This window comes from Bidens hawaiensis, unplaced genomic scaffold (genome assembly GCF_021521415.1).
Source record: "Bidens hawaiensis isolate Kalapana, Puna unplaced genomic scaffold, B.hawaiensis_p1.1 tig00016200_1, whole genome shotgun sequence".
NCBI lineage: Eukaryota > Viridiplantae > Streptophyta > Magnoliopsida > Asterales > Asteraceae > Bidens > Bidens hawaiensis.
Genome location: NW_027492476.1, coordinates 106648 through 126590, shown reverse-complemented (window position 1 = coordinate 126590; position 19943 = coordinate 106648). Strand labels below are relative to the sequence as shown.

General features: G+C 33.7%; 2 pseudogenes across 2 annotated transcripts; both read left to right on the top strand.

The window, feature by feature from the left end:
- Window positions 1-4121: 4121 nt before the first annotated feature.
- LOC143550902 (nuclear transcription factor Y subunit C-3 pseudogene) lies at window positions 4122-8007 on the top strand (annotated as a pseudogene). Of its 2 annotated transcripts, none has more exons than XR_013138413.1 (4): window positions 4122-4206; window positions 4311-4365; window positions 5982-6773; window positions 7737-8007. The product of XR_013138413.1 is annotated as a nuclear transcription factor Y subunit C-3 pseudogene, transcript variant X1 (transcript). The 2 variants fall into 2 exon arrangements; XR_013138414.1 differs by having other exon boundaries at window positions 5965-6773.
- Window positions 8008-16171: 8164 nt separating this feature from the next.
- On the top strand, window positions 16172-18475 carry LOC143550906 (protein FAR1-RELATED SEQUENCE 5-like; annotated as a pseudogene).
- The last annotated feature ends 1468 nt before the right edge of the window (window positions 18476-19943 follow it).

Here is a 19943-nt window from a genome sequence, read left to right as displayed (position 1 = left end):
TACCAATGATGTCTATAACGTAACGAACGCAGCTAGTACTAACTGAATACGTGCCGACTCATCATCGTAACGCTCGAGTTTTACCAACGCCCGGGTTTCAACGCTGGGGTTTTGCCAACTGCCCCGGCGCAACGCACCGGGTAGAAAAACTAGTTTGTTTTAATGTATAGTATATCCAACTTCAAATTTGTTTTCTTATATAAATTTTTAAAGTGAAAAACGAATTAAGTAATGGTCGTTTGATTTTGGCTCCGTTTATAACTGAGCCGATCGACTCGGGACAATATATAAATCAGCCAAGCCCTCGCTCAGTTCAATGCGACTTGTGAACAACTCTATGTTCAATACCATTATTCTTTTTATTTTTGGTTTTTTAATAGGGAAAATTCCCAAAATGTCATTTTGGAAAACAGACTAACCTAAATTGTTACATCTTTTTTTGAAGAATTCCAAAAAAACATCCCTACAAAACTCGTCGTTTCCGGCATGTTTTGAACCTAATCCTTAGACGCTGACATGTTTTGAACTAAATCCGTGAGATAATAAAAACAAGTCACGTGTACACAAATCCGTCGACACAAGTATGTTTTGAACCAAATCCGCCAACGTCAGCAAGTTTTGAACCAAATTCATTAGAACTAAAATCTGTCGACACCGGCATGTTTTTGCCCTACCAAAACTGTCGACGAAAACAGGGTTTGAACCAAATATGTTAACCCGGGCAAGTTTTGAACCAAATTCGTCGATGCCGGCAAGTTTTAAACCAAATTCGTCGACGGTTGTAGTCCCCACCACATTCTCCTCTTGAATTGAAGCTAAAATATGTGAAATTTATTTTAATATTATATTATTATAATTAAGTTCACTCATATTTGGTAAGTTTTTTAAAACTTTTAAAATATAACTTTTACAACATTTCAAATATACCGTTGAGGCGTGCTTATTTATAGATACGTCTTGACGTTACTCAAAACGTTAGTCAGGTCAATTTTTTATTGAATGTCGATATAACTTTAACCATGTTCACTTTTGAACAAAATTTATGTCTGCACGTAAATAAAAATATGGACGTCTCAGTGGTATATTCGAGATTTTATAAAACTTCATACGTTAAAAGTTATTAAAAAAAATCATGAGTAAGATTAAATAAAACTGTCATTTCAAAAATTACAATTTGGTTGGGTCGATGGAATTAAGTATGAAATTGGTCAGAGGCGATATAATTAAATGGGTATTGGTATTGATGACGTGTTTTGTGTCACGTGTCATCTAAGCATTGGACACACAAACACGCCGAGACGATAGATTTGGTTCAAAACTTGTCGGAACCGACGAGTTTTGTAGAGAATATTTTTGTAATCTTAGAAAAAGGAGACATTCTGGGTTCTCTCTTTTAAAAGAACATTTTATGAATTCCCCTTTTCCTAATGTAGGGGTATTTTAGTTACAACCTCATATAGAAAATATTGACACGTGTCCTTAAAACAACAAGATTAGTAGGACGGAAGATATTGTTGTTTTGTGGACAAATGTCAAGATTTTGTTGGTTTCATCGTCAGATGACATATTTTAAACGGTCGATTCGACCATTAGAATTAAGATGTAGTTAGCCCATCGGTAATGGGCGAGAATATATGGGTAACGAGGGCGATTTTTATATCCCCCGGTCGACAAATGGGGCGATAAGGTGGGGGCGATTAGTTTTCGTCGCCTACTTTTATTATTATTCAGATGTTTTAGCCGTTGGGAACTGTCACTAAAAAATAACAAAAACAAAATTAAATAAAACAGTATATATATATATACATATACCTCTTCTCTTCCAACTTCATTTCCATTTCATACATACCATACACCAATTTCTTCAAAAAAAAAATGGATCCTAGAAACAACCCGAACCAACCATTTCTTCCTTTCGGTCAATACCATGGTTCGCAAAACCAACCAAGACAACCGAGCGTAAAACATTCAATGGTTCCCGAACACCGGAAACCAATCGAACCTACGATATCCGTATCCTTTTCCCGACCCGAACTTAAACATGTATGCCGACTTCCTCAAGCCCCAATACCTCATGAGGGCGTTCGGGTCTAGCCAACGGAGCCGAAGCCGGTGACGGTGTCGGAGACTCAAACGACACGGGCCTCCGGCTCAAGCCAAAAGACGGCCTGTAAACACAAAAAAAAAACAGTTGGGGAGTCGATGGCGGCGCGTGATCCATACAAGGAATGGATGGAGGATGAGGAAATAGCCCTCACAAAAAGCTTGGATCACCATTTCGGAGTGATCCCGATGTTGGTAAGTTTTTCAATACTATGTATTTATATAACTTTATTTAGTGTTTATTAAAACTTTATATTAATTGTGAATAACAATTTTAATTTGTATGTAACTTTCAAGCCGTCGGAATATTTTGGAGGAAAGTATTTGAAGCTTGTCTCCTGCTAAGGGTAAACCAGAAGAATACCGGGGTAAAGAAACGGTTCAAGTCCATTGGAACGTCGTTAATTATGAATGCCAAAAATTTGCTGGGATATACAACCGCTTGAGCTATCGCGGTTGGCGTAGCGGGCAAAACGATGCCGACATCCAATCTCGAGCGTTAAAAGACTTTCGAACTCAAGGGCAAACCGAAAGGCGGATCGGGAAAGCGTTTAAGCATTTAAGTTGTTGGGAAAAACTCAAGGTTTGCCCGAAATGGAATGGGGCATCCACAGTTCCGGTTGCTCGACGAGCCGCGCATCATTTCATGCTTCAAAAAAGTCGTGGACGTCATCTTCGACAAATCCGAGCACACCAACAACACCCTCTGATACTCGTAAATTTAACCTCGTTGACGAACATGACGCAATTAATTTATACGACGACGACGCACATAAGTTGGCTCGATCCCGCGGGAGAAGAAGAAAAAAGAATACGAAAAAAGTGAAGGGTTCGTCGTCGTCACGATTCAATGTGGAGGCCAGCGAAGAAGTCGAACATCTAAACGAGGTGTTCGGTCGTTTCGAAACCCATACCGTGAAACGTACTGCTACCATGAAAGAAACCAACAAACACCACGTAAAGCTTGCCGCTGTGTTGGAATTGCGGCAAATGAGTAAAGACTACGAATCCCTCAGTCGGGTGAGACGAAGAGGCCGCATTATTGCAACATCAACGAGTTCAAAAAATGCATGAATATTATGGATATTAGTTTTATGTTTTTTTTTGTATTTCTTTTTTAATTTTAATGTATTTGTTTTTAATTATTTAATTTAATGGGTTTTTATTTGTTTAATTTATTTATAAAAATAAAACAATAAAAAAAAGATGACGTAGCAACAAGAGGCTACAACGCTAGAGGTGTACAAATCGGGTATTAGAAAAATCTGGGTTCTGGTATGGAATCAGGTTCGGATATGATCGGATATTGGAAAATCGGGTATTAGCAATACCCGGGTCGGGTTCGGGTCCGAGTATTGCCTCTAAAAACCAAACCTTATGTATCGGGTTCGAGTCATGTATAGAACCGCGTATTTTTAACCGGGTATTTGAATACCCTATTTCCGGGTATTGAAAAAACTATATTTTTGGGTTTTTCTGGTTTTTTCGGAGTCTTTTTCGGGTATAGATTGGAATTTTTTAGGGGTTGCACTTTTTAAGTGTATTTTTCGGGTATTTTCCAGTTATTTTCAGGTATAGATCGGGTATTTGAAAAACTCGGTTTTGGGTATGGAACCGGTTCGGGTTCGGGTATTACTGGGTACAAATCGGGTCCGATTCGAGTACGAGTTTTGGTATTAAAATGCATACCCTATCCGTACCCTAGGATAAGATCGGGTACGGGTTACGGTATTAAAAACCCGGTTCCAAGTTTCTTTACCAGGTCCGATTCCAAATTTAATTTTTTTATAACACCTCTATATAACATCATTACACCTAAAATAGAAATCATCCTTTACTATTTATAGCCTTAAGAAATGTGTTTGGACAAATAAGTCATTTGGGTTCCCGATATAAATAAAGTGGAAATAAATTCACAAATATAATAAATTTATTATTAATTAATATAAAAATAAAAATGTACCCTATCTGGCATAAATAAATATAAATTGGTATTATAAACAAACAAGCATACTTTCTTCCTTTCCTCCTCACTTGGAAAGAAACCCTAACAAGCAGAGGTCTTTGTCTCCCCCAAATCTCTCATCAATCAATTCACCAAAGGTTCTATTGTGTTATATGCTCCTGCAATCAGTTAATCAATCATTCAATTTAATCTATCTTCAATTTCTTTATTCTAAATTTCATTAATTTTGTATACTTTTCAGATTACTCTTATTCGTTCGATCCAAGTAGTTTGAAGCTTGTAAGCACTTTTACCAGGTACATAACAAGCTGTTGTATACTTGTATTTAATAAGTTCATGTTACTTTATTATTATTATTATTATTATTAAATTGTTACTGTTTTGTTGCTGGTTCCAGATTTTTTAATATTGAAACCAAAAATGGAAGCTTTTTGTTGGTTTTTGAAGGTTTATTTTTTATTTTATTTTCTTTGTTTTAGGGTTTTTGATTTGTTTTTTTTTCATTTTTAGTATGTTTGATTATTATTGACTGTAATGAGTTCGTTTTGACTTACAAGAGCTCAAACTTGGCTCATTTCGAGCTCTTTTTCTAAAGCTCGATCTTGTCTTTTGAGATATTTTTTTTATTAATTTATATACATTTTATTAAATTGTTTTATAGCTTCGAGAAAATCTTAAACAAGCCTATGCCCGGGCTGAGCTCGTGTGCAGTGCCTTAAATGAACCAAAAATCGGTGCGAGCTTGGCTTGTTTGGATTTTAGATTTTGTAAATCTGAAAGCAAAAAATGGAAGGTTTTTGTTAGTTTTTCGAAGGATTTTTTAGTGTTTTAGAATAGTTTTTGCTTACGTTTTTAGTATGTTTGATGTATACAAGTTACAACCTTCTAAACCAGTTATTTAGAAGATTGATTATTATTGACTAGGGTTATGTTTAAATAGGGGTTAAATTAGCCAAGCCAGGTCGTTTTGATTAACAGGAGCTTGAACTCGGCTTGTGAGTCATTTTTAAGCTTGAGCGCGGGCAAGGCTTTTTTTTATTTTTTAATTATTTTGTATTCATTTTTCAATTTTTTTTTCTTTTATATTTTTTTGAGGAAACCTCAAAAGAGCCTAAGCTTGGGTTGAGCTTGTGTGCAGTACCTTAAATGAGCCAATAGTCGGTTTTAGCTCGGCCCATTTTGACATAGAAGAGCTTGTCGTTTTGAGTTTTTTTTAGAAGCTCGAGCTCGGCTTGTGATTCAGGTTTTCAAGCTTGAGCTTAGCTAAGTCATGGCTCGTTTTTATTATTTATTAAAAAGATTATATACATTTTTAATTATATTTATATATTTTGAGAAAGCCTTAACCTAGTTGAAACTTAAAAATACACAAGTCTCTAGCTCGATAACTAAACGAGCTATATTTAAGGCTCAAGCTCTGCTCGAAATAGTTAAGGCTTGGATCGTTTTGAACTTTTTATCGGTTCGATCTCGAGTAGCTCTTAAGTGGCTTGACTTGTTTACACATCCGTATTTAACAAACTAGATATGCTTTAAGGCTAAGCTTGCGTGTTATCTGGTACGCTAATTTGTCTACTGATCTACGTGGCGGCGTAGGCTATTGAGGTGGATTGGTAGGTAAGTTAGCCTAGAGTGGACACATATCACACTGTCACTCTATGAGTGATCCAAAGGTTGGACCGGTTGTACTTTTCATGGGTTTCTCTGCCAAAAAGCGTCGGCCTTAGTATACTTTTACTGACGTGGCTCTTTTTGATTGGTTTAAAATGGGGATTAGTTTAAAATTGTAGCTATCTATTTTTGAAAAAATCTTGTCAAACTTGACTAGTTTGGTGGCGTTTTCTTATAATATTCTTATGTAGTTACATTTGGTGCTTTTGTTATATGGTAACCAGTGAGAATATATTGTCAGGAAGAGTCTAGACATGGACCAACAAGATCACGGGCAGGCACCGAGTATGGGGTCAGTTGGTGGCTCAGCCCAGATGCCATATGCATACCCACAACCAAACCAAATGATGGGTACCGGCCCACCAGGGGCTCAAACCACCCAGTCCATGGGCCATCCATCACCTCCAACCCAACTTGCACACCAACAACTTGCTTACCAACACATTCAGCAACAACAACAGCAACAACTGCATCAACAACTTCAAAGCTTTTGGGCCAATCAGTACCAAGAAATCGAACAAACAACTGATTTCAAAAACCACAGTTTACCATTGGCAAGAATCAAGAAAATCATGAAGGCGGACGAGGATGTGAGGATGATATCAGCAGAAGCGCCGGTGATATTTGCACGCGCGTGTGAAATGTTTATTCTTGAGTTAACTCTAAGGTCATGGAACCATACTGAGGAGAATAAGAGGAGGACGCTGCAGAAGAATGATATTGCAGCTGCGATAACGAGGACTGATATCTTCGACTTTTTGGTTGATATTGTGCCGAGGGAGGATTTGAAAGATGAGGTGCTGGCATCTACAATGCCGAGAACTGGGCCTGTTGGTGGGCCCACTGAGGGGCTTCCTTATTATTATATGCCTCCGGGGGTTCCTCCTCCGCAAGTTGGTGGGCCGGGGATGTATATGGGTAAGCCTGTTGATCCTCAGGCCCATCTCTATGGGCAGCAGTGTGGCCCGTATATGGCTCAGCCTCTTTGGCCACAACAGCAGCAAGAAGAACCACAGGGTGATGCGTAACCGAGGTTAGTTTGTTTGTTTGTTTCAAATGCATGTTTAAGTCTGTAGTTAATGAGATTTCTTTGGTTAGAGTGCGGTTATCGATTATTTTGTTTTTTTAGTATCGCCTTAGGGTTACTAAAAAGGTCGTGTATGTGTGTTGAACCTGGAACATAACCTAAAATTCTTAACACAAACCAAAATAATTATCTACTTTAGAAAATGGATAGGTCATAGTTGTAGTTTTTGATTTTCCGTTTGACCCTTTCCATTAAATCTGGCAAGTCAGTGGGTGTCTAAAGGAGCTCGAGCTCGACTCGTTTTACTTAAGAGAGTTTGAACTCGGCTCGTATAGAGCTCTATATCTAAAGCTCAAGCTCAACTCTAAATGAGCCGAGTTCAAGGTCTCTTTAAGTTACAAACCCAAGCACGGCTCGTTTAGAGCTGTACTTTTAAAGCTCAAGCTCAAGCTCTCTAAAGTTAAAACAAATCTGAGTTTGGCTCGTTTAGAGCTTTAATTTAAAGCTTGAGCTTGGCCTGTAAATAAAGTTTTCAAGCTCAGGCTTGGCTTGATTGTTTGTTAATTATTTACATTTGTAATTATTATTTTATATTTATGGTGACATAATTCATATTATTTATTTATATCATAATTATATAGATAATAATAGTTATTATGTAAAGATATGTTTAACATATTACACAGAAGTTATATTAATAATAGGCTTTATTAAGCTCATTTAGGCTTGTGACTATGTGAATCGTGCAGCTCCCGCTCGAGCTCGATTATTAAATTGGCCCTAATATAAGCTCGAGCTGATTTGAGTTTTTAGCGATTCGGTCTCGAGTAGCTGACAAGCGGCTCAGCTTGTTTACACTAATAGTTAAGTGTAACTGAAAGTCTGAAATGGACAATAATTAGTAAGTAGTGATTTTGTTTGTGGACAGTTATATATTTATTTATTTTGATATTGATGGTTTGTGCAGAGAAGCATTTGGTGATGTATGAAGTTCCATAAGTTATACCATGGTTGGAAGACAATGGGCTGAACTTGTAGTGTGTTTTGTGTGTTCTATTTTCTTAAATTCTCTAGGGATAATTATAAAAAGGCCATCTGGGTTTTTAACTGGCCTGAATTGAGCATCATTTGTATGTACTTTGGTCAAACTTCCCTTTTTTATGTACTGGTTGTATATTTGATGCTTGAACCTTTAAAAGTTTAATCCATGTCTACCCCTTAGGCATGCGATATCTAGTTTTATTTGGGTTTTATTTTATTATATTTTTATAATGGGTCAAGGGAGTAAGGTATTATAACCAGAAAGCAAGACGTTTGGGTAAACAACCCTTGGTATAAATGTTGTTGAGAAATTTGTCAATGTGTTATAAATATATATTATTATTATAGTTATGAACATCTGAAATAGATTAGCTTCTTCTACAAGTATTCCTCTCCTATATATAATTTATTGCATCTCATTGTAATATACACATGATTAATGAAATCTCCATCTTTCTTCTATCTCTCTTTCTCATATTCATTGGTTATTAGGCTTGTTTCATAACACGTTATTAGCACGAGTTGCTATTGGAGACGGAGTGGATCAGATTTTAATAAGCCGTGGGTATGAATCAATCAGATTGCAACCGCAAAACTGGTAACCTTTTGATTCTATCAATATTTGTTTATAATGCCTGCATTCAAATAATATGTTTACATGAACCATAGTCTTGTTTTTGGAGAAAACGACAACAATTTAAATTATTTAATGATATCTCGTATAAGATGAAAAGCAAAATGCAAGTTGCATAACATATATGCTGATTATGATTATTTGTTCTAAGAGATTTATGAAAGTTGTTAACTGTGAATAAATAGTTTCATCTCGATTAAATTTTAAACTAATAAATACCATGTATTTACTTATCATAACCAAGTTTAACTATTATTTATATAAACTAGTACTGTTGTATAAAATAAAGAATCTCACAAATTATTAAGCCATCCATGTATGTTAAAGTGAAGGATCAATGCACCGAATTCGTTTCCAATGTACATGATTTGGAAATTAAATAAAACATATTCTATATGTAGACGAAATTTATTGCCTTTATATATTCATATATTGTTTAGTGTTTTCTATAAGCGAATTATATATGAACTATGCATCGATATTATTGTTCAAATAATCGTTATACTTTAAATGTGAGTTTTCCTTTTTGTATAGTAGTGCATAGTTATATTTATTTTATTCAAATAAGGTATATATATTATTTTTATTTAATATGTAATATAAGTTTTAAAATATATTACAATATAACTCTGTGATTTAAAGTAATTGTAGATATTCTCTATATAAGTTATATTATCATAATCTTGGTCTTCCACAAACTTATTAAGATTTATGTAAACGGATACATGGGTGGTTATTAGTTATGATTGATTCCTTATGATTTATTAAAACAAAGTAAATCATACATCTACTAGATAGTTATTTTCGTATGCATATTGATATACTAGATGGGTGCCCGCGCGATGCAGTGGGTAACACTAAATCCTAATAATCACGTAACAGTTATAGATGTTCATGGTTAGTTTGAAACTTTGAAACCGTTAAAATTACCAATCATCGGTTTGGTTTCATGGCTGGTTTTTCTTTAACTTTTGGTAATGGGGTTTCTAAACTTTTAAACCTTAGCAAACACTTAGTCAGCAGTTTATACCAAAACCGGCCATATAAAATCTGACCGGACGGTAAATTTATAATTAAAGCTTCATCCGTGAAACCGAATCATTAGTAACGTTTCAGATCAAATTTCAACGGTGTGTTTCAGTCTTTAACGAAAAAAAATGGTATTGGCGGTTTGGCTCACGGTTTAACTTAAAAACCGTCAAAAGCGAATTAAGAAAACACCTATAGGTTACATGTTAAAATTTTATATTAAAATAAAATATAACAATACCATACTCAAATTAAAGACAATAGAATGCTAATTTTTATGGTGTAGTTTTTTTTTTTAAATATTAACGTACGAAAAAGTTATGGCTGTTTAAAAATCGTTGGTGGAAAGTTGGTTTAAAAATGAAAGTAAAAAGAGTATATGAGTAAAGATGATGGGCCAAAGTTTAAACTATTTTATAAATGTGCAAAACTTGAGTTAAGTAAATGGGGAAATATTGTAATTATTTTTAAGCATATTTTGTAATAGACAAATTTGCCCTTATCTTAAAAGCTTTATGGGATGTAACATATGCATTACAAGTTGTAAATTACTTAAAATCTTAGTGTCTTAATTTGCCCTTGTTTGGTGTATTATATATAGTAGAGATGAAATAAATTCAGTTAGTATTGAGAAAAACTAGATTGATTGATTGTATGATACCGAGTATACATAGTTTTGTAATATTAAATGATTTATATTACAACTATTATTTTGCTACAATTTATTGGTTCTCTAAATTGCCATGTTTGATATCGGTTATTATATGATGTAGCTAGATAATAATATGACTAGTCGTTTCTTTAGCTTAAACAAACTATGGTTATGTTAGTTAAATAAATTGATGAGTGAATATGATGTCAAACGACACTACTTATAGAATATTGGTTTTCGTTCTCAAAAGATAGATATATAATTTGGTTAGTGTTTGTGTTTTATTTTTGGGTGGCTTAATACATTAGTTTTAACAAAAAGAATTCATAAGCATATAACTATTTGTACCACTTGCATATGTCAATGAATATTACCTTGTTAAAGGTAATTAATATAGTTGATAACTTAAAGTTATTATAATTTGTTTTATAATGACATGTTTACTATTTAGTATTGTGTGTAATCTATTAGATAGTATTGAATAGAACAAGTACATCAAGCTATGGTTTATTATTAATCTCATGGAAAAATAAAAATATACTTAGATATGACACCTAAAATGTCATTCTCCCTAGATCTTATTATTAAAGATTATAAAATATTAGTATGATAAATCTTACATGACTCATTCATGTAATTACTTTCTCAATACTTGTTAGTATATAAAGAGAAGATTAATTATGAGGAAAAACATGGATAAGACCATTTTTCATTTGTCAAACCTCAAATATGTTCCCGAAGTAGCATATCATTAAAACGTATGAAACGTTTGAAGTGATTTAGTATCCGTGCTGGAGAAAGTTATGAATAAACCATGGAAATGTCTTGGTTTTATACCATTCCTGAAGTGAGTTTGATAACGTATTGATCATTGCAATCATGGACATAATTGAGAAAATTGTAATGGTGATTATTTTAATAACGAGATCGATCATCAATATATAATGATGCCCATGCTAATAAAGAGATCGACCACCACATGTGGCAAAGAGATTGATCATATATGAGAACAAAATCTGTAAATACAAAAGTGAAATCACATGATCGTTTGAAACGATCATACAACGTTCACTCATATTTACAATCTTGTACTAAAGAAGCATGATACATATACGATCATTAACCTGAAGTTAATGGATCATGATTATCTTATGGCGTGACCGGTTAGACCACACCGAGTCAATGATGGGAAATTTATTGAGGAACCAAAAGATTCATCATAATAATTATACATGTAATAGTGCTCTCAAGGGAAATCATTTAGTTACCAAATGAAGGAGGGGTGTAAATCCCTAGATGTTATGGAATTGAGAAAAGGATACATATATCCTAACTTGATACCATTTAGTGTTTTGAAAATCGATGCATCGTCTAAATGGTTATCAAGGCAACTTGATGTTTGCATGATTTATGGCTTAGCTAATAAGATAGCAAGCATATTATTCCATATTGGTATATTTACATTATGTTATAATAATGAATTTTATTCCCAAGTTAATATTGATCATTGGAATAAGTGTTGAACTTCTAACAAATTGTTAAAGACGATTACTCAACGTCTATAATTGGTTACAAAGGCAATTATCACGAGAGCAAAGGTTCATGTTTGTATTTGAGTACATATGATTTTACATGTTTAAAAAACTAATTCACATCAAGCCAACAAGTTATGATACTTCCTCCCCATTTTAATTGGTTTTTAGTCAGTAGCCAAGTATTTCTCATATAATATTATATATTAAAATTAATCCACCACAAGACACAAAGATGAGGCCACAAAGGAAGTTGAGAATGTATGCTGGTATTAAATATTATCTATGATTATATAATTAGAGCTATTAATGAGATATTTGTTTATGGCTCATTAGTTTTCACTTTAGTGAATCAACATTCCCAACATTAGGGGAGAGATATAAAGCAGTTAGAAAACGAATTTAATTGGAATGAATTATCGCTGATCCTCAAACTTATATGAACTAGAAGTTCAAAGGATAATTCATGTATGAAGGTTAACGAATCAATTACCAGACGATTCACTGATCAAAAGAGAGTGTCTAGCTAAGACACTCATACGAACTGCTAATGCACCAATTAATAAATGTCCCAAAAGGACAAACGCATATTGATAATAAGTCTAACGCGCGCGTGTAGCGTGGTAGACTGATCGGTTCCAAAGGTAAAATTTCCTCGAAAATTGGAGCAAATAATGAAGATGGTCAGGTAGAGGTGTAGTAAAAGGTCTTTTGAAAGAGATTAGACATGATGGTTCTTGAAGAACATTAGGTACCTGAAAACAAAGAGCTCTCAATAATATATATTGTATCATGTCTACAAAGATATATGGAATCGAAATAAAGTCGACGTCGCTATACTTTATATATATATATATATATATATATATATAATTAGCGCTTGAAATGATGATGATGAGAATCAAGATTCTAAATCTGCCTATAAAAATGATTGGCCAAAGTGGAAAGACGCAAACAGGGCAGAGTTGAATTCTCTAAATAACGGAAAGTTTGTCAGACCAGCAATCCATACAACTGAAGTTGTAAAATATGTTAGATATAAACGGGTCTTTTATGTGAGTTATGAAAATTCAATAAAGTGATATAAGGCAAAATTGGTAGCACAAGTGATATAAGATAAAATTGGTAGCACAAGGATTTTACAAAGACCCATGATTAATTATGAGGAGACGCATTCTCCAATGGTGGAAGCATTGACTTTTCGATATCTAAAGTCTGGTAATAAAAAGAGAGAATTGATATGCGTCTAATAAGTATTGTGATTCAGTTGATACTGAAAGTTTACAAGAAAGTCTTCGAAGGATTTGAATTATCAAATCATGTAAATTAAATTCTCGAGAACACTATGACTCATGTTGTATACAGATTCATATTTGAATATGTTAAGATTATTGAATATGTTGAACATAAATGTAACCTAAAGAGTTTCATAAGGTAGTTGAATACCTAAAAGGTTAACTAATACATCTTAATGATGGAATTCTTGTGCATCAATAAGCAATGCACATAGAAGAGAATCTATATGATGAGTACAATACCTTAATAAACAAAGAAATGGTACAATATGGATTTTGATATGTGATACAAAATTGATGTGTTAATGAGCAAGTTTATGCAGCAAAAATCCTAGAAAAGTGAACACACATGCATAATTTGTCAAGTTGGAAAGAAGTTCATGATAGATTGGAAAATGCATAGAGTTATGCTTATTGCGTATGGACTAATATAGTCGGATTGAGCATTGTACAATCAATAAATATTTTGATAAGGAGGGAGATAAGTTGGATGTCATTAGTCATATTTTTATCAAAATTCTACTCTTAAAGGTTCATATAATCACAGTTTACAGTGATGTACATATCATCGAGAGAAACTGCAGAACTTTTAGAATGAGAATTTTTGAAATACCTTGACACGATGTGATTATTGCTCGACCTGCAGTTTGAGTATATGTATAATTATATGTGTATCAATCTATCAAAGTCCATCTAAAAATGTTGAGACAATTTACCAAAGACAAGATTCATTCTTTGAGTACGTTAAAGGATATCCAACATTGCACTCTATATCGTTTCCTATCATAATATGAAACATTATTGGTTCAAAAGTATCATAACTAAATGCATATGCGCATTAATATGCGATGCTAACTACACATGATTTTTATATCTTTTATTTATATTTATCAGCATGTGTTCGGCTTGGAGACATCAGAATGGGTTAATACATATATTACAGGTATGAAATATATGAGTTTATATTTTACAACCCATCAAAACAAGTTTGGCTAGTATTGTCGATGTACATAAACACAACAGGATCATAGTGTTTACTAGATGAAGCAATAGAAGTTTTCACGTGAAGATAATACAACATTATTCAACTTGAGGATTCAAATTTCAAGGGAAAGAGATGCAAATCATTGACTACAAAAGTTTTAGGCAACTTTCACATAAGATCGATATTTACAATTTTAACGGATATATAAATCAGGGGGAGACAATAAGCGCTGCACTCTTTTTCCCTTAGCTATGGTTTTGTCCCACTAGGTTTTCCTAGCAAGGTTTTTAACGAGGCAGCATCTCCAAGCGTATTAAGTTGATAACCAAGGAGGAGTGTTATAAATATATATTATTATTATGGTTATCAACACCTAAAATAGATTAGCTTCTTCTACAAGTATTCCTCTCCTATATATAATCTATTGCATCTCATTGTAATATACACATGATTAATGAAATCTCCATCTTTCTCCTATCTCTCTTTCTCATATTCATTGGCTATTAGGCTTGTTTCACAACACAATGTTCATAGTATTAGACACTACAACATTGGACTTTTATTCTTTAGACTTAACACTAGTGTTGTAGAACTCGTTAGGCGCTAGTCGGGCCAGTAAGGTGTAGTTTTAAAATATAAAGATATATACCAAAATTTATATATAAAATTTTCAATTTGACTGAGTTTGACATAATAGCGATTGATTGGTAACTAATCAGTGGAGTATGGACTAGCAATTAATTTGAAATTAGTCGGAGCCTAGGTGAAGGTGAGATTTTTACGATGGTTAGTTTAAGTAATCTATTGGTAGTTGGTTTGAACCATCTATTTTTCCCCTTCATTTTCTTTCCTTTTTCCCTGTAAGTGGAACTCGGGAACATAATGTATGTAAGTGGAACTCGGGAACATAATGTAGGTCTTCGTACCCTAAAGGATTGTTTGGTAGCCTCTTAATGGTTTATAACATTTTAATGGTTAAAATGTAGCATTAAGTCTGGTTATCTCTTAAGCATCCAGGTGTAAGGCTATCTTTTAACCATTAAGAGACTATAAATCATTAAGATGTAAAATCTTAATGGCCATTAAGAGGTTAAATCTTTCTATGTGGTAAGTGTTCTTACACTAAACAGTTGATAAATCATTTGTTTTAGGCTGTTTTCAAATCAATGACCACATACGGATCAGCTTTAACAAACATCTAAAGAAATAAGCAGATCAATGTAGATAACAAGGAAACGAAAAAACAAAAGAGGCTCAGTACTATAACCTTTGTAACACACGTTTAAAAAAAACTATGGATGAACGAATGGCAAAGGAGAGCAAAAGTGATCCTATGCTCTTTATATGTATCCACACCATGAATTAGCCACCAATTTCAATCTTGTGACAAGTCTTCAACCATTTGTACAAGATTATGAACGTGAGAATGAGAAACATTTCTTTTATCCATCAAGTCGACGTTATGTTCAAGAAACCCATTTTGGTTATATTAATAAAAAGCACAACACTTGGAGGTGCTATCCAAAACCTCCAATAAAAACACATGAAGAAAGCAAGAGTATCTTTGCTAGGAAGTGTACTAGTAGCAAGTTTATTTTAAGTTGTACTTCACTTTAGCACACATTAAAAAAAACAATAAATCTTGAACAAATAACACTTTTATTTCTATTTTTTAATCAATCCAATATATATGCATTTTTTTTATTTTTCAAAACCTATATACTCAATGTAAAATACAGTACTTGCAATGTATAGTGTTCAAAACATTTGACGTCATATTATTATCAATACGTCATGCTAATAAGGGGAAAGTGAATACGGTGCTGTAAACCATCTAACATTACACGTAAAACCTATCAAAACTACGTAGTTTTGATAAAAAAAACCCCTAAAAACATAAATCAATTAAATAGAAAAACACTACCTGCTCTTTGCTCTCTTATGCTTCATTGCAAACCTTGAACGATTAACAATTAACAAGGACGAAGATTGATGCAGTAGACTACAAAGCAATTAATCGTGCTCTTATGATCGATCAGGTTCTGATATACTATGATTGTATCTCCTATTTCTCTCTATTTACTTGATTAAATTAGCAAAGTGGTTAATCAATCAGTCTTAAGAAGTTTGTGTACTAATCCACGTTATGATTCTCTGATTCTTTCTTTCACTTGTTGATTATCAGTTTACATGTTCTAATATTTTTCTTTTGTTGATACAGGAAATTCACACCATAATGGATTTAGTAACAGTTCAATCTGGAGCTTTTGAAAGAAATCTTATCGAACATATTGATGCAAACGGGTATTTGGTCACAAATAACGGTTCCGATTCTGAAGTAGAGGAGACAGAAGTTGTAAACTTGGATTCTGGGGTTGAAAAAGAAGTAAAAAATGAAGTAATTGGGCAGGTTTCCAATACTCCTGATGACACATATGAATTCTATAATGGTTATGCGTATTTACATGGTTTTGGAATACGTAAATGTGCGGCTCATAAAAATAAAACAACAAATGAGGCTTATCGAAGGAAATATGTATGCAACAAAGAGGGTTTTAAAGATTTGAAGCGTGATGGTTCTGCGGGAGAAGCTAATAAACGTCGCAGAGATTTGAGGACCGGATGTGAAGCGTTTCTTCGGATTTCAAAAGGTAAAGATGGGAAATGGTTCGTTGATGCATTTAACAATGCACACAACCATGAACTAACCGTTAGTCCAACATAGGTAATGAAACACAGGTCTCATGGGAAGTTTCACCGCTCACTGGTTTGCAAATCTCTGATGTTGAAACTTGGTCAATCCGGGTTGAGACCTTGTCAAATCAAGAAGGTCGTAAATACTATGAAAAATCCAAGTGAAAATGATGTTACGTCAAACAATGTTCTAATATCTTAGGTGAACAACGAAAACAATACAATGGTAAGGAGTTTTATGATCTTATTAAATATTTCCAAGATAAATTACTAGAAGACCGTGACCTATATTTTGTTGTCGATTTATTTGACGATGGGTCTCCTAGAAATATTTTTTGGGCAGATGGGAGATCAAGAGACTTATATATAAAATTTGCGGACGTTGTTGTGTTTGATGTCACATATATGACCAACAAGTTTATGATGCCATTTGCTCCATTTGTTGGGGTGAATCATCACCGCCAACCCGTGCTTTTTGCGGGTGCGCTGTTGGAGAATGAGAAACAAGAGACTTTTGAATGGTTATTTGAAAATTTCTTAAAGTGCATGTTTAATAAGCATCCATTGGCAATAATTACTGATCAAGACAAAGCTATTGGAAATGAAATTAAAAGAGTTTTTCCAAAAAGCCGACATCGTTTCTGTTCATGGCAAATAAAGAAACATCAGATTGAACATCTTCGAGCACTTATAGTTCGTTATTGTGACATTGAAGAGCCATACAAGCGGTGGATAAAGAGTAATACTGTTGAAGAATTTGAAAATCAATGGGAATTTTTATGTGGTAAATACCAATTTGAAAGTGGAAGATGGATAACAGAGATGTACAATCAACGCAAGTATTGGTCTAAAGCCTTCTTGAAAGATTGTTTTTTTGCTGGCATGACAACAAGTGGAAGAAGCGAGAGCATTCATTCTTTTTTTGATGGATTTGTGAATTCAAATACCATGTTGAATGAGTTTGTGATCCAGTATGATAAAGCTGTTGCTTGCCGAAGGGGTTCCGAAAACGATGAAGACTTCAGGACCATGGACTCAAAGCCGAATCTTTCTTCTGTAAGTATGATAGAGAAAAAAGCAAGTCAACGTTACACTAGAAAGCTCTGTGATATATTCAAGAAAGAATGGACCGAAGCTACCCTTAATTTAACCCATGAGACGATAAGCAAAACTTTAGAAGAAATCAAATATAAGGTTGGACAACTTGATATTGATAAAATATACTGGAGAACTGTTACCTTTTGACTCTCAGATAAGATAGATGTAACATGTTCATGTGCAAAGTTTGAAACAGGCGGGATATTATGCAAGCATATATTATATGTGTTGAAGAAGAGGAATGTTGAAACCATTCCTGATCATTATATTTTACCTAGGTGGACACTGGATGTTAGGTATATCTGATAATCACACGATTGCGATCGAAGACACAAATACTGGAAATGAAGTTAGTGCGTTAACTTTATGGCGTGTTCAATCAAACTTTAGAAAAGCAATTGAACATGCAAGAGATTCCCCATGTGAAATAAAGAAACTAAATTCCATCTTGGTAAACTTTTTAGAAGAACAAAGTGTTCAAACACATTCCAAACAGTTGAAATGTACTATACAGAATTCTAATGCGGGAAGTTCGCAAGCAAACTTGATGCCTCAAATTTCTATTCGTGATCCACAAGCTAAAATAAATAATAAAGGTCGTCCCAAAAGTGCAACTAGAATCAAGTCTTCCCTAGAAGCACCAAAAAAGAAAACTTGTTCGTACTGCAAGCAACCGGGTCATTACATCACCGAATGTCCGAAAAAAAAGAAGGTAAATCTGTATTTATTAATACATAGCGGTTGTTAGTATGGTACTTACATTAGTTTTTTTTCCAGGATGATGAGTCGTTGGTAGAAAGAGAAAGATGACATGTGAATTGACTTGGAGACCTGAATATTAATGAAGTTTTTAGATCTTTTCAATAGTTTTTTTTAATGACAATATGTTTCTGTTTAGTCTTTTTAAAGAGAGAATGTTGCAATGTTTTTTCTGTCAAAATGCACTCGTAGAAAATAAAATGCATAAAACAAAATATAGCAATATAAACTTAAACATGTCAAAACGCAACAATATAAACTGGAATGAGTCAAAATACATTAACATAAAACGAAACGGGCCAAAATATTCCAATGTAAACTTAACCAGGTCAAAACGCAACACTTTAAATTGAAACGAGTCAAAATACATTAATATAAAATGAAACAGGCCAAAATATTGCAATATAAACTTAAACAGGTCCAAACGTAACAATATAAACTGGAATGAGTCAAAATACGTTAATATAAAACGAAACGGGCCAAAATATTCCAATATAAACTTAACCGGGTTAAAACGCAACACTTTAAATTGAAATGAGTCAAAATACATTAATATAACATAAACGGGCCAAAATATAGCAATATAAACTTAAACAGGTCTAAACGCAGCAGTTTAAATTGAAACAAGTCAAAATACAGTAATATAAAACGAAACGGGCATACATTACCATTCACTTGATGGTCATCTACGGGCTATATCAAAAGTGGGTCATGTCTGTTACAACTTACAACGAGACAAGTAAACGAAACGGGCTACGCTTATTCATTCATTGTTAAAATTGGCCGGTATGGTTTCTCATCGTTTGATGTATGCAAGTTGAAAAGAAAATAACTTGGGTCACCTGAGATGCTTCTAGATTGGACAGTGGGCAATACAAGCTGTCAAGAAACTCAAAAGAACATATGCAGTTACATGTGTAAAGAAAATAGTGAGTGTCAAGGTATTAAATTTTGATCATTAATAATATATTCGAATTTAGTATATAATTGTCATGACTCGCCTAAAATTATGGTGAAAAGGGGCTGGGATTAGCATTCTATATAGGCCTAGAAGATCATAATTCAACCATAATAATAAGAACAAAATTGTAAGGATGAAACAAGAGAATAAGTGAATAACCCATTGAAATTATATAAACCGAACAGTAATACAATAATATGAAACCAGACCGTGAACACTCTACAACTAATGGTTCAACTTATTGCATCAAAAACTGAATTGCATTACACTAATATGAACTTAGTACATCAATATATAAGACATTTACAACCAGTCAAGCATTATAAAAAAAAGACCTTTACAACATTTTAGGTCAAGTTGGACAACAAATACAAGCCAAAGAACAGCCAAGAACTTAAAAAACTCTGTTTTTTTACTTTGACGGTTTTTGCAAATGCTTCTTCATACTTGTTCATGGTTCTCGCCACCCAACAAACCCACTACTCTATGACGCATT